The sequence below is a fragment of the Schistocerca gregaria genome, chromosome 4 (genome assembly GCF_023897955.1).
Source record: "Schistocerca gregaria isolate iqSchGreg1 chromosome 4, iqSchGreg1.2, whole genome shotgun sequence".
NCBI classification, from domain to species: Eukaryota; Metazoa; Arthropoda; class Insecta; order Orthoptera; family Acrididae; genus Schistocerca; species Schistocerca gregaria.
Window position 1 is genome coordinate 311,298,441 of NC_064923.1, and position 13,223 is coordinate 311,311,663.

At 38.8% G+C, this 13,223-nt stretch overlaps 1 protein-coding gene across 1 annotated transcript in view; it reads right to left on the bottom strand.

Moving 5' to 3' along the window:
- Positions 1–7,509: 7,509 nt before the first annotated feature.
- Positions 7,510–13,223, bottom strand: part of LOC126267513 (anionic trypsin-2-like) — a 123,517-nt gene continuing 117,803 nt past the window's right edge. Inside the window, exon 8 of the mRNA XM_049972812.1 lies at positions 7,510–7,626. The gene's annotated coding sequence lies outside the window, so the exon portion shown is untranslated. The remainder of the gene's footprint in view (positions 7,627–13,223) is intronic.

The window sequence follows — 13,223 nt, forward strand, 5'->3', positions numbered from 1 at the left end:
TCTTTTTACCCACTTTATCCCCTGCTGCCTCCACTATTTCATTTCCCAAAGCTACCCGCTCTTCTTCTCCTGTATTTCTTTCCCCTGTTCTTGTCAACCGGTCCGAGTTATCCTCTCTGAAACTCTCTACAACCTCTGGTTCTTTCGGTTTATCCAGATACCATCTCCTTAAACTCCTGGCTTTTCGCAGTTTCTTCAGTTTTACTCTACAGTTCATAACCAATAAACTGTGGCCACAGTCCACATATACTGCTGAAAATGTCTTACAATATTTAATACCTGGTTCCTAAATCTCTGACTTATCTTTATATAATCTACCTGAAGCCTCCCAGTACCTCCAGACCTCTTCAACGTATACAGTCTCCTTTCATGATTCTTAAACCAATTGTTAGCTGTAGTTAAATTGTACCCTGAAACTTCCTGGCAGATTAAAACTGTGTGGCGGACCGAGACTCGAACTTGGGACCTTTGCTTTTCGCTGCCATGTCCTGTACCAACTGACCTACCCAAGCACGACTCACGCCCGTCCAGGTTCGCAGGAGAGATTCTGTTAAGTTTGGAAGGTACGAGACGAGATACTGGCAGAAGTAAAGCTGTGAGGGCGGGGCGTGAGTCGTGCTTGGGTAGCTCAGTTGGTAGAGCACTTGGCCACCAAAGGCAAAGGTCCCAACTTCGAGTCTCGGTCCCGCACACAGTTTTAATCTGCCAGGAAGTTTCATATCAGCGCAAACTCTGCTGCAAAGTGAAAATCTCATTCTGGAAATTATACCCAAATTCTACCTGGCAGCTTGCTCTTGTATTTCTTACACCCATTCACTATTCAGCTACTACTTTGCCTTCTCTTCCTTTTCCTACAATATAATTCCAGTCCCCCATGACTATTAAATATTCGATCCCCTTAACTATCTGAATAATTTCGTTTATCGCATCACACATTTTTTCAATCTCTCCATGATCTGCGTAGCTAGTTGGCATATAAACTTGTACTGCTGTGGGCATTGTTTCTGTCTTAGCTACAATAATGCGTTCACTACGGTGTTCGTAGTAGTTAAACCACGTTTCTACTCTTTTACTCGTTATTAAACCTACTCCTGCATTACCGTTATTTGGTTTTGTATTTATAAGCCTGTATTCACCTGACGAGAAATCTTATTCCTCCTGCCACCGAACTTCACTAATTCCCACTATATCTAACTTTAACCTATCAATTTCCTTTTCTAAATTTTCTAACCTACCTGCCCAATTAAGGGATACGACATTCCAAGCTTCAATACATAGAACGCCTGTTTTGTTTCTCCTGATAAAGAAGTCTTCCTGAGTAGTCCCCTCCCAGAGATCCGAATGGAATATTTTACCCAAAAGGACGCCATCATCATTTAACCATACAGTAAAGCTACATGATTTCGGGAAAAATTACGGCTGTAGTTTACTCTCGCTTTCAGCCTTCTGCACCAACACAGCAAGGCCGTTTTGGTTGTTGTTACTTAAATTTGTATTTATAGGTCCCATAATGAATGTTTTTGTTTTACATGTAATTGGCTATTAGCTTAAATCGTATAAAATTTAAGTAAGCAAGCAACTAAGTTTAATATTTGGGTATGCTGTCTGATTTGTTATAAGATGATATTTTGATATATTTTATATTTTAGTTACTTTTCCATATATTAATTATTTACGTGTTTATTAAAGGTAGGTTTGGTCAGAATGGAACTATTAGTCAAAAAGAAGGGTCAGCAATAATGTTTTTAAGCAATGAACCCATTATCATCCAATATTTATATTTTTCCATGTGATTTATAGCAATACTAAGTACTTACAGAAAAATTTTTAAAATTTTAAATTTTGTAGCTTTCGCAAAAAAATCGAATCTAAATTTCAATTTGTATTTTGCAAAAAATTATTTGGAACCTACATCACCGAGAAAGTATAAAAAGTGACGCAAAATGACACCTCTAAAAGCTCTATAGCTCAGTTAGGACAGCTCCTAGAGTGATTATTAAAACAATCTGTTTATACTTATTTAACCAGTTGTTGAAAATTTTATATATCCATATTTCAGAAACGGCTTCAGATAAAGATTTTAAATTTGGTATTTTTGTTAGCCTCAGTTCGCGCCTTTTAGTACACAAAATCTGAACAAAACGTAAAATGGTGATATAAATTTTTTCTTTTAAGTGTGGTGATCTGACATAGAATGGCTAATGTATGCCATGAAAAGGAGAACCAAAGAACCCGCTACTGACGTTTAACTCTCTGTGATAAGAGAGATTATAAATAAAAAAAGGTGTCTTATTCCAGCTACCATCATGTAACTATAAAAGGATCAGTCTCTCATTAACAATGGAAACCCGTATACTGTATGCGTTGATCTGGTACATGTATTTCAAAACCAGGCAATATCGTGGTATATTAATGCTAAGAAATTATAAGATTTTTATCTACAGCTATTAGATGAGAGGAAACGGTAAATTTTAGATGTCTGACTAGCCTACCACTGGTGAGATGTGAAATTCTAATTTATATCTTCATTTTCATTTATAGTGCCACAAAGGACCAATAGTTTTACTAACACTAAGTCCAACGTCCAATTCTATTCCTTCATACTTCTCAAAGTTACTACTATCGAGGTCTTCAAGTTAGTGTATCCTTCCACCATAACCCTGTAGTAAAGTACTATGATCTGCATCAGCATTATTTGTGAATAGTACTGTCTGTTAAGCAGATCTTTTCCAGAACTTTAAATTATTTGTCATCTGAGAAGGCGAAAGTAATTACATTTCCATTTTTTACTTCCTGTATCTTCTTTTCGTCTTCACAAGTAGTGGTCAGCTCACAGACTATACTCTATATTATATGGTTTGTGGGGTGCTGTCACTGTTTTCAGAACTCTTTCTTTCACATACGTTACTTCCGTGATGTTCGGATTTGGAAACTCCCTCTTGATCACTTGAGGACTTTGCTAATTCTTCCAGCTCAACATCAGTCAGTGCTCTAACTGCCATGGTGTCACAATTCAAATTGAGTAGAAATAGTAGTTGAATAATTGAAAGTGCTAAACAGTTTCCTAGTAAAAGCAGAAAACAAACATATTGTTGTAAATGAAGAGGCTTTGTTGACTGTTCATAGTAATTTGAAACTATAAAATGATTACTATCGTAAAACACCCCGAAAAATAAAAGTATTTGTTTTTAGATAATAATATTTGTGTTTGACATTGTGACATGGACGTTACATATGTAACTAATGTGGTTTTATAATTTATAGTCATATGGCTGTTATGTTTTCAGCCAACGTCACCAAATTTTGTAAAGCTCTCTTGATTTGTAAACAATGTGAATCGAAATTTATAACAACATCGGGGTCATATCGACCTGAAAAGGACAGCATGGTTAACAGAAAATGCGTGGTAATCTTCATCTAAATATATTTCCAGCTCGTCCACCCCTTCCCGAAAAGTACATGGATGAATGAGATCATACCCGTGAAACTGCTTGTCACCTGCACCATTAGCATGAGAACAAATAAATGAAAACAGGTGTTCCAGATGCAGCATGAATAAAATTATTTACGGATACGGATAAGTGCTACAGAAGTCACTTGAAATAAGTTTAATGTATTGCTATTAAGAACAAATTGAAACGTCCTTCAAAATTTGGGAATGACCTAGGGTACACAGGTCTGGACTACAAATGGGTCCACAAAACAATGAATGGAAAATTTGTACATGAACTGCAGAAGTAAATAAAGTGTGAGTTTGTCCAGTCTTACAAGAGAAATAGACTTAGGGTCCAGAGACTACCATTCACGGGAAGATAGACTCACACAATCAGAGTGCGTTGAGAAAGCGGACGAGTCGATAGCACCAGCTCGTTGGCGCGTGGCTTACCGTCAAGGCACTTCAGTGTTGCCGAAGTACTGTCCGGGGAACAGAGTGTTATCCTACAGGCGCGTTTACCCAACACGTTTGTCTTCGAGATAATGATGTCCATACGTGTTGCGACTAAGGTGACTACTACTCTGCCGATAAACTGTAACCGATCAATCACGTCTAGCAGTTACTTCAGGGTGGGTCTCCACCGTGTGTTCCTCCTGGTTTTGTCACCAGTGATGTTTCTGCACTGGAGGAAAAATAGCCACATACAGGACAGGACACGGAGATGCTATACTTTTCAAAACATTCTAACACATTTACCTTTTTAATAAAATTCAATTTTTCTATTTCTTAAAGGTTAAAAGAAAGTCATTTGATGAACGGAAAGCACAAACAAGAATTCAGGTGGGGAAAATTACATCATCCAAGTGGCGGCCTTAATTATCCTGACGTTGTTGCAGGCGAGTGGAAAAACTGTCCATACACCTTCCAAGCATAGCAAGGGAAATTTCTCCAATTTCTCGAGTAAATACTTCTGACAGAGCTTCAACAATCCGTGCTTTTTCAGTGTATCTCGAGATTTGAGGTAGCCCCATAAGAAAAAATCGCACTGAGGAAGATCTACAGATCAAGGAGGCCACTCCACATGCCCAATCAACCCATGCTGCTTTTCAGGCATGGATGGCAGCTCCATCCTGTTGAAACAGAGCATTACTGAGGTCAGTTTGATATCTAATGCATTTTATCCATGGTGGATGCTGTCGAACTCCGTGACTGTTCCTTTATGGGTTGCAGCAAAATAAATGGTTATTTATTTGTTTATAAATAAATAAATCTTCTGCTAACAATCACGATTTTTTCTTTATTTTACTATTCATATGACGCGTTTCGAGAAATAATTCCCATTTTCAAGTGCGTTGTTTTTTATGTGTGTTAAGCCATTTCTTTTGATGTTGTCAGTGTGTGAGTACATATTATGTATTACAGTAAAAGTCAACAAAATGAAGCAGACTCGCACACACTGACAACACCAAAAAAAAAAAAAAAGGCTTAACACACATAAAAAACAACGCACTTGAAAATGGGAATCATTTCTCGAAACGCGTCGTGCGAATAGTAAAATAAAGAAAAAATCGTGACTGGTAGCAGAAGATTTATTTATTTATAAGTAAACCTATTGTATCTACAGTCGCAGGCATTCAAAAACCATTTATAATGGATCAAATCAGGTTATTTATTTGTAACACGGCCGGTTTCGGGCTTGCCCCCATCTTCAGGTGTTTAAACATTCATGTACATGTTTGTACTTTTGGCGATCACTGTATAAATAAATAAAATATTATTTGCTGGTCATGGACCTGAAAATGACAAAACGTGTGTAGTTAAGTGGAAAAACTATCACCACAGCATAACTGTAATAGTGGAGCTTCATCTTTAAGTAAGTACAGATATATTTTCGTCAATTACTGCCTTACCAAATACAATTGTCTCACTTGTATCTGTGTAGTCACCAGCAAATAATTTTTTTTGTATTTATACAGTGATCTCCAAAAGTACAAACATGTACATGAATGTATAAACACCTGAAGATGGGCGCAGGCCCGAAACCGGTCGTGTGACAAATAAATAACCTTTTATTGTGACTGTTAGCGGATACTTTTCTACGCGCCAGTTTGATATCTTCTCGGTTCTGGCATTAAAAATTCTCGCAACATCGTGATGTAACGCTGTGAGTCGACAGTCACAGTGCGTCTGGTTTCTCGGGATAAAGTAGGGTCCAGTGATGCCAAACAGGGCTAATGCACACCACACAGTTACTTTTTCACAATGTAGGGACGCCTCGCAGAGTTCTCGTGGATTATTTTCCTACCAGTACAGAGAATTTTGTTTGTTCACAGCACCAGCTAAGTGAAAATGAGCCTCACTATTCATTAACAGAATACGGTCGTTTTCCAATGTTTCCAGCATTTCCAGCATTATTTCTGCAAACATATGCCATCGTACATAGCAATTTTGCTTCAGTTTTGAACAACCATTATTTTAAAAGGATGAATGTGAAGGTCAAGGTGTGAAAGGCGGTCGATTGAACTGTCTGAACTGAGGAAAGCGCAAGCATATAACACCGCCGTACACCGAGGGCTGACCTCGACAGCTAGTCGAACGTTTTCGATATTTTCTGCTGTTCCAACAGTCCGAACACCTCCCCAATATATTTCATATCTCACCGACCCTTTCGTTTGAAGTTGTTGAACCAAAGTATTATTGGTGAGCGAGATGCGACAGCATCGTGTCGACCAAAATTGAACTGACTGCGAAATCTTCACGGATAACAAAGGTGTCTAAAACAAAGAGGCGCTGTTAGATCGAGTAACGGTCCTTGGCTACTGAAATGACAACTAATAACGAACCGTTCGATACGTGCTACTTCCCCCATCACTTAAGTTATGGCGGATTCTAAAACGTAACACTCTACACATTTCCAACCTGACTAAGAAAACGTTGCTTTCTTATTTCCGTGAGTAAGACGAATAGCGTGGAGGACTATTAGAGCTTTCATATTTGCCATTTTAAAAATGCTCTAAATAGGTCCTTTCACGTAATGTATATCTCTCAACTGAGTCGTTAACGTGAACCGGCTTTGAATGCAAAGACTAGAATCTGTCTTTTCAACACAACCACCATCTCCTGATTGTATTGCTAATGCGGCTTCTAGAAAAGCGAAAATTATTTTTAGTCTTCCCCATTAGTTCTACATCTTGAGAATCCTTTGCTCGCTTCACAACTGCCAAGAAAATTAGCTATCGAGGTGAAACATACCGTTTAGATTCATTGGCTATTTGATTATGCATGTTATCCTCTAGTGATTGCTATCGTCTGTTTCGTTCTCTCTCTGATAGTCAGAATCTATAAATGGATTTTGAGTTACTCAAATATTTCGTATCTCTCCCTATGTCAGGCGGAACAAAACGGTCGTTGTGACATCCCGCGTTGGTGCGTGTGTGCCTCGACAAATCATTCATATACAGTCGCTGCACACAAGGATTTTTAGAGGTGTGTCAGTGATCCTCACTGGAAAACCAACGCCCCTCAGAATCTGAGACAAGTAGCACACTGAATCTCGATTGACCATATATCTATTTCAGTTAATGAAATATTTAATTGCAATTTAAAACGTCTGTTCCCCTTTAGCCTGTCTCGGACACTTGAATCAAAATCTTAAACTAATCACTCTGATTGTAAGGCACTCTTTTTGTGTGATGTACATTATTCCTGACGCATACGTGTACAAGTAAAACCGAAAGAAACAATGAGCAATACAGTAATTACACACACCAGAAATCATGTACAAACCACACAAGGTTTTGAGACCGACTCAAAAAACCCTTAGAAAGAAAATGTTAAAGAATAGGTCACTCTGAGACTCTTGTGTCTCACAGTCGTCGATACGGAGTAGTGTACATTGAATTTTTACTGGTGGTTTTGATACTTTCCAGGCACAGACGGAAATAAACGTACAGTGTGAAGAACAAAGCTTATTTTATTTTCTAAAGTTTACTATTGTGGTATCTACAGCCCACAGCAAGAAAACAAACAGGAAGCAGTGAGAATCACAATGCGTTCTGATTGATCCAGTCGACATAGTAGGAAACTTTGGCATAGACGCCTAGCGAGGCTGCAGTGGCACAGTCGTAACCATTCCAGGAGGCGATTCCCACCTGCTTCCCGTTCACCAGTAGCGGACCTCCTATATCTCCCTGAAAAAGAAAGAAATATTCTTGAAGTCATTCAGATGTTGTAGTGTACTTGAATTGTCTTCGAACGCTGTAAATAAACCTAATGCTATCGTTTGAAAACTCCGCGCCAGCAGCTGATATAAGCAAACAATCAAGGGTATGCCAGGTACGGCCAAAGAAACGTCGGCCGCTGTGTCTTATACCTTGTTTAGCAGTTTATCAGCTCACACGTACTTCGCTATTTTGTTCCACACACATAATCATCATCACCTCATATCAATCGTAGCACAAGCACAGAACTGGGTGTAACAGAACTCAAAAGGAGTGCAGTCTCCAACGTTGCTATTATCTTGAGGTATGAAACGCCGTAAGACTTAGTGCACTACAGCACCTTAGAAGAACATAAAGAACTTCATGCTACGACCAACTTGTGCGTCAGTAGTGCTAAACATATTAGTTCTTCTCGTTGGAAAAACTCCTGTGATCGAAGTGGTGCGTTGGTCAACACAGCAGGCGCATATCTGCAATGAGTGACAGTTAAATCCCTCTTCGGCAATCTGGGACGGTTTTTTCCGAGGTTACCTTTAATCACCGTCTACTAGTCCACTCTGATTTAACTGCTTATTGCGTTATTCCTTATCGCACCACCCGCTTCTTTCATGAACTACAAATTCGTCTCAGTACATTATGTCCCACTTGGAGACGTATTGGTTCTTCCAGGCGATTCTTTTAAAATTCAGTTCACTATTCGTCAATACCAAATTGTGGTCTGAGCCCATATTTGTTCCTCGGTCCTCCTACAATACAGTATCTAATCCTGGAATCTCTGCGTGAGCATTATTTAAGCTAGCTGCAGCTTTCGCATGCCTCCGGGTATTTTCCAACTATACCTTGCGATTCGTGAACAGCGTATGCACTGCAACTAGTTCTAACCTATTACAGAATTCTGTTAGTCTTACTCAGCTCTCATTATTGCTACCAATCCCGTATTCTACCTTATCTCTTTCTTTTGCTGCTTCATCTATAACCACATTGCAATCCACAAAACCATTACATTACCAAATACCTTTACGTACTCAATTAGCCATCTAGTATCCTCGTATACATCCTGTATAGCCTCATATTCTGCTTTTCATATCGATACGCATACCTGAAATATTGTTATTGGCGTTGTTTGGCTATGGAATCTGATGAGCACAGGACTGAAATGTTCACGTTAACTCACTCTGTGCCCTGAATTCCTATTCATAATTAATCCCACTCCCCACACACGACTTTCTGCTGCTGTTGATATTACCCTGTGTTCATATGACCAGAAATTCTTAAGCTGAATGGCCGCGTGGTTAGAGGCGCCATGTCACGGATTGCGCCCCCTTCCTCCGGACCTCCGGATATTCGAGTCCCCCCCCCCCCCCCCCCAAGGGAATGGGTGTGTATGTTATTATTAGCATAAACTAGTTTAAGTTAGTTTAAGTAGTGTGTAAATCTAGGGACCGATGACCTCAGTAGTTTGGTCCTTTAGGAATTACACACATTTGATCATTTTCTTACGTTCTTTGTATTTCAATTCAGTGTCCCCACAGTACATATAGGTTTCAGATTTTCTTACATTCAGCGTTCAAATTTTAAACGTTCCAGGCAGCGACTCGTGAAGTGTTAGCCTTTTATTAACTGTTCTACTTATTTCTCATGGTCACCTTTCCCTTGGCAGTCCCCTCCTGGATATCTGAATGGGGATTAATCTGGGATGTTTTGCCAATAGAGAGATCACCATGAGCCTGTTTCCACTACAGGCCACATATCCTGTGGATCTTATTGTGCCTTTCATGTAGTGTTTTCCACTGGCTTCTGCGTTCTCCTAATGTGGATTATTGTTGAGTCTTCAGCCTTTTAAGCACAGTTTCCTGCCAAAAGGGTAATACAGTGTCGTGACAATGTGTCCTCTCGTCCACTCGCTTTGACAAGGTTGATGGCAGAACGAGGGTGACACTTATGCTGGAATTCTTAGACCGTCGTTGCTGATGATTTTCATTCATAATTATATAGTGGATTTGTTCGTAGTGGGGACACTTTATGTTTTGCTTGCTAGTCAAAGGCGCTTCCAAAACTTAAGAATACACGACCATAAACGACAAAATATACGCTATTAGCTCAAAGCATGTAACTTAAAATCGAAAGCTGACTTCCTACAATTCTCAGACTTGGATAGTATCCTGTTGTGTTCCTATTTCCGATTTTGTTTTCTGGTACATATCACAGATTTTAACAAAAGTAGTTGCTGATGCAATAAGATTTTATGATGGGGTGTTGGGGCCACATGCATTACTAGCCAAAGGCGCCCTAATATTTCTTCCTGAAAGTTTCGGCAACCATGTGTCTAGCTGCAAAGTCGTACGCTTCTCATCTGTTTCTAGAGCAGTGTCTGGCTCTTTCATGGTGCCCCAGAGAGACTAACCATTAGATTTTTATATTCTCTTTCGTGAAAACTAACTGTATCAGCGTCTTGCTAATACTGTCAGTTGAGTCATCTTCGCAATCCGTGTTTCAGTAAGTGATTGTTAAATCTAGAATTATTCTACCTGAGTACAAAACATATTAACACGGAGTTACCTGTGTCAGAAGTTGGGAGATACTGCACTCAAAATATGAAATTATCTTTCCATTGAAACAGGCTATTTCTTGGTACGTGATGGCCAAATGTCTGACCAGTATTGTCTTTAAGTCATCTACATATTCTCCATAGTGAAGTTACTGTAAAGTGACAGCGGGCTAGAGTGGCCGAGCGCTTCTAGGCGCTGCACTCTGGGACCGCGTGACCGCTATGGTCGCAGGTTCGAATCCTGCCTCGGGCATGGATGTGTGTGATGTCCTTAGGTTAGTTAGGCTTAAGTAGTTCTAGGGGTCTGGTGACCTCAGTAGTTAAGTTCCACAGTGCTCAGAGCCATATTGACAGAAAGAAAATCGCAACACCTGAAAGAAGCTGTGTTACATAAACGAAATTTAGTGAACGTGTTCCTACATTTGACAGATAACGTCTACTCAACTTTTGCTCCAGTCGCGTAAGAGTGGAGTTTGTACTAGCGCTATGAGATTGCAAATCATGTTTACTTTAAGTACAGGCTGTGACATTCCTGAGCGTTAGTTATCTTTGAGATTGGACGTGCTGAGTCAATGTTAGCAAGAACGTCTTTACATATGTAGCATTGTCAACATATCGCTGAGTTGAACGGAATCCTTTAATATGGCTACGAGAAGCTCGATGTTCCTTCTGCGATATTGCAGACAGCCTTAGCAGGAATGTAACTAATACACATGATTAATGGCAGTGGTGATCACGGGAATGTATAGTCGCAAGAAGACTGGGCTCTAGATGGCGACGTGGCGGTACCAAGATGAAAGACCATCGTATTCCGCACTTGACTCTGGTGCATGGCACTGCATCTGCGACAGCAATGTGAGCAGCGGTGGCACCACAGTGACACAACGAGCGTCACAGTTTTCATGTGAATAGTAGAAAAAAATGAACACAACACATTCACAGCAATAAATCATTTACAAAACTAACACAAATAGAAGATAATGAAACGAACAGTTAAAAAGACGCAAAAATACATTTACACTTTAAACGTGAAACCACATGAACACCAACACACATTACATCCACGTTTAGTTAACCTAACAGAGACAGAACTACACGAAAATTAAAAAAATATGCTTTGGGACAAAGGTTTGAAACACTGCAACAATAGCAAAGTGAACAATCATACATTAGTCATAGATAATGAGCAATACATCACAAAAACTAAGGAATACATAAACACCAATGCCATACAAAAACTGAAGTCAGGTCCAACTACACAATACCAGGCAAACGTGAAACGAATACTGATAAACATTGAACACACACTAACAGACAAACAGAAATAATACATAACACAGAAAAAGCCATCAGCACCAACACTCCGCAGTCAACTGAAAGTACATAAAGATGGAATGCCAATGAGAGCTGTTATCAACTTCAAGAAAGCCCCAACATACCACATATCCAAACACCTCCAAAAGTTAGTTACAGAACACTATAAAGTAGAAAACAACAGAACAGTGATAAACACAGGAAACATAATAAATAACATACAGAACATACAGGTACCACATAGCATCACTGATTTCATTCGACATAGAAAATATGTATCCCTCCATCCCTATCACAGAAACAATAGAAATCATAGAACAAAATCTCTCATCCCACATCAACCTCACCACAGGTGCGGTAAAACAAATAACAGATATGCTCAGACTGACAACTGAACAAAACTACTTTCAGTTTTAGAAAGAATGTTATCTACAAAGTGATGGACTGCCCATGGGTTCCCCAATATTAGGAACACTGGCAAACATTTTCACCAGTCTTCTAGAAAATCAAATATTTGAAAAGATAACCACTAATGACAGTTTCAAAATCATATATTGGTACAGATATATGGATGACATTATTTGTCTGGTAGATGAGCCAAGTGAAAAAATAGATGAACTCCATTTAGAAATAAACAAAGCTCATCAGAACATAAAATTCAAACTTGAAAAAGAAAAAGACAATCAAATAAATTTTCTTGAAATTACAATAAAAAAAGGAAAATGGCAAACATGCATTTAACATCTTTAGAAAACCAATAACCACAGACACAATAATACATTCCACAAACACAGTAATACATTCCACATCCAACCACCTCCACAGCCAGAAACTTGCAGCACTAAGACGCATGTTACATAGATTAAACAGAATCCCACTCAACAAGAGAAACTATGAACAAGAAATGAGTACAACCATACAAATAGCTAGGAAACAACAGGTATGACACACGTGTGGTACACAGTCTCAATCAAAAAATAAAAACACAATTACAAAACAAACAACATTTCCAGAATACAATGGAATTCACAAGCTGAAAACTTACAAACACACTCAAGCAACACACACAATGACAACACCACACAGAAAAGAACCAAATGGTACACCATGATCTACATACATAAACTAACACACAGATTTGCAAACATTCTAAAGAGACAGGGCTTCAAATAGCATATAAGCCTGGGCAAACCCTCCAATCACACATAAGCCAGCCAGCTACCAAGAGGGACAAATTCTAACAATCAGGAATATATAAATATGAATTTCAAAGTTGTGATGCAGTATACACAGGCAGGAATTTTGAAACACGATACAAAGAATATATCAGATGTTGGAAGTATGAAACAAACCATTCCACAATTGCAGAACATTTAAAACACCATAACCATCATTCTACAAACATAGAGCAAGAAATGAAAATAATGAGAATAAGTAACCATGACAAACATCTTATGCAAATGCAAGAAAACTTCCACATCCAGAAAGCCATAGCAGAAGACAAACATGTGATAAATGAAAAAACACACATCAGCACAGGCTCACTACTACACTTAATAAAGAAAATGATAAGATAAAACAAAAAAACTCTTCACCTTCTAGGCACATACACACACACACACACACACACAGCACAAAAAATTACATCCCATCAAAACACACAAACACAGGCCACAAAAAAAATTGTATCACATCAAAACACACA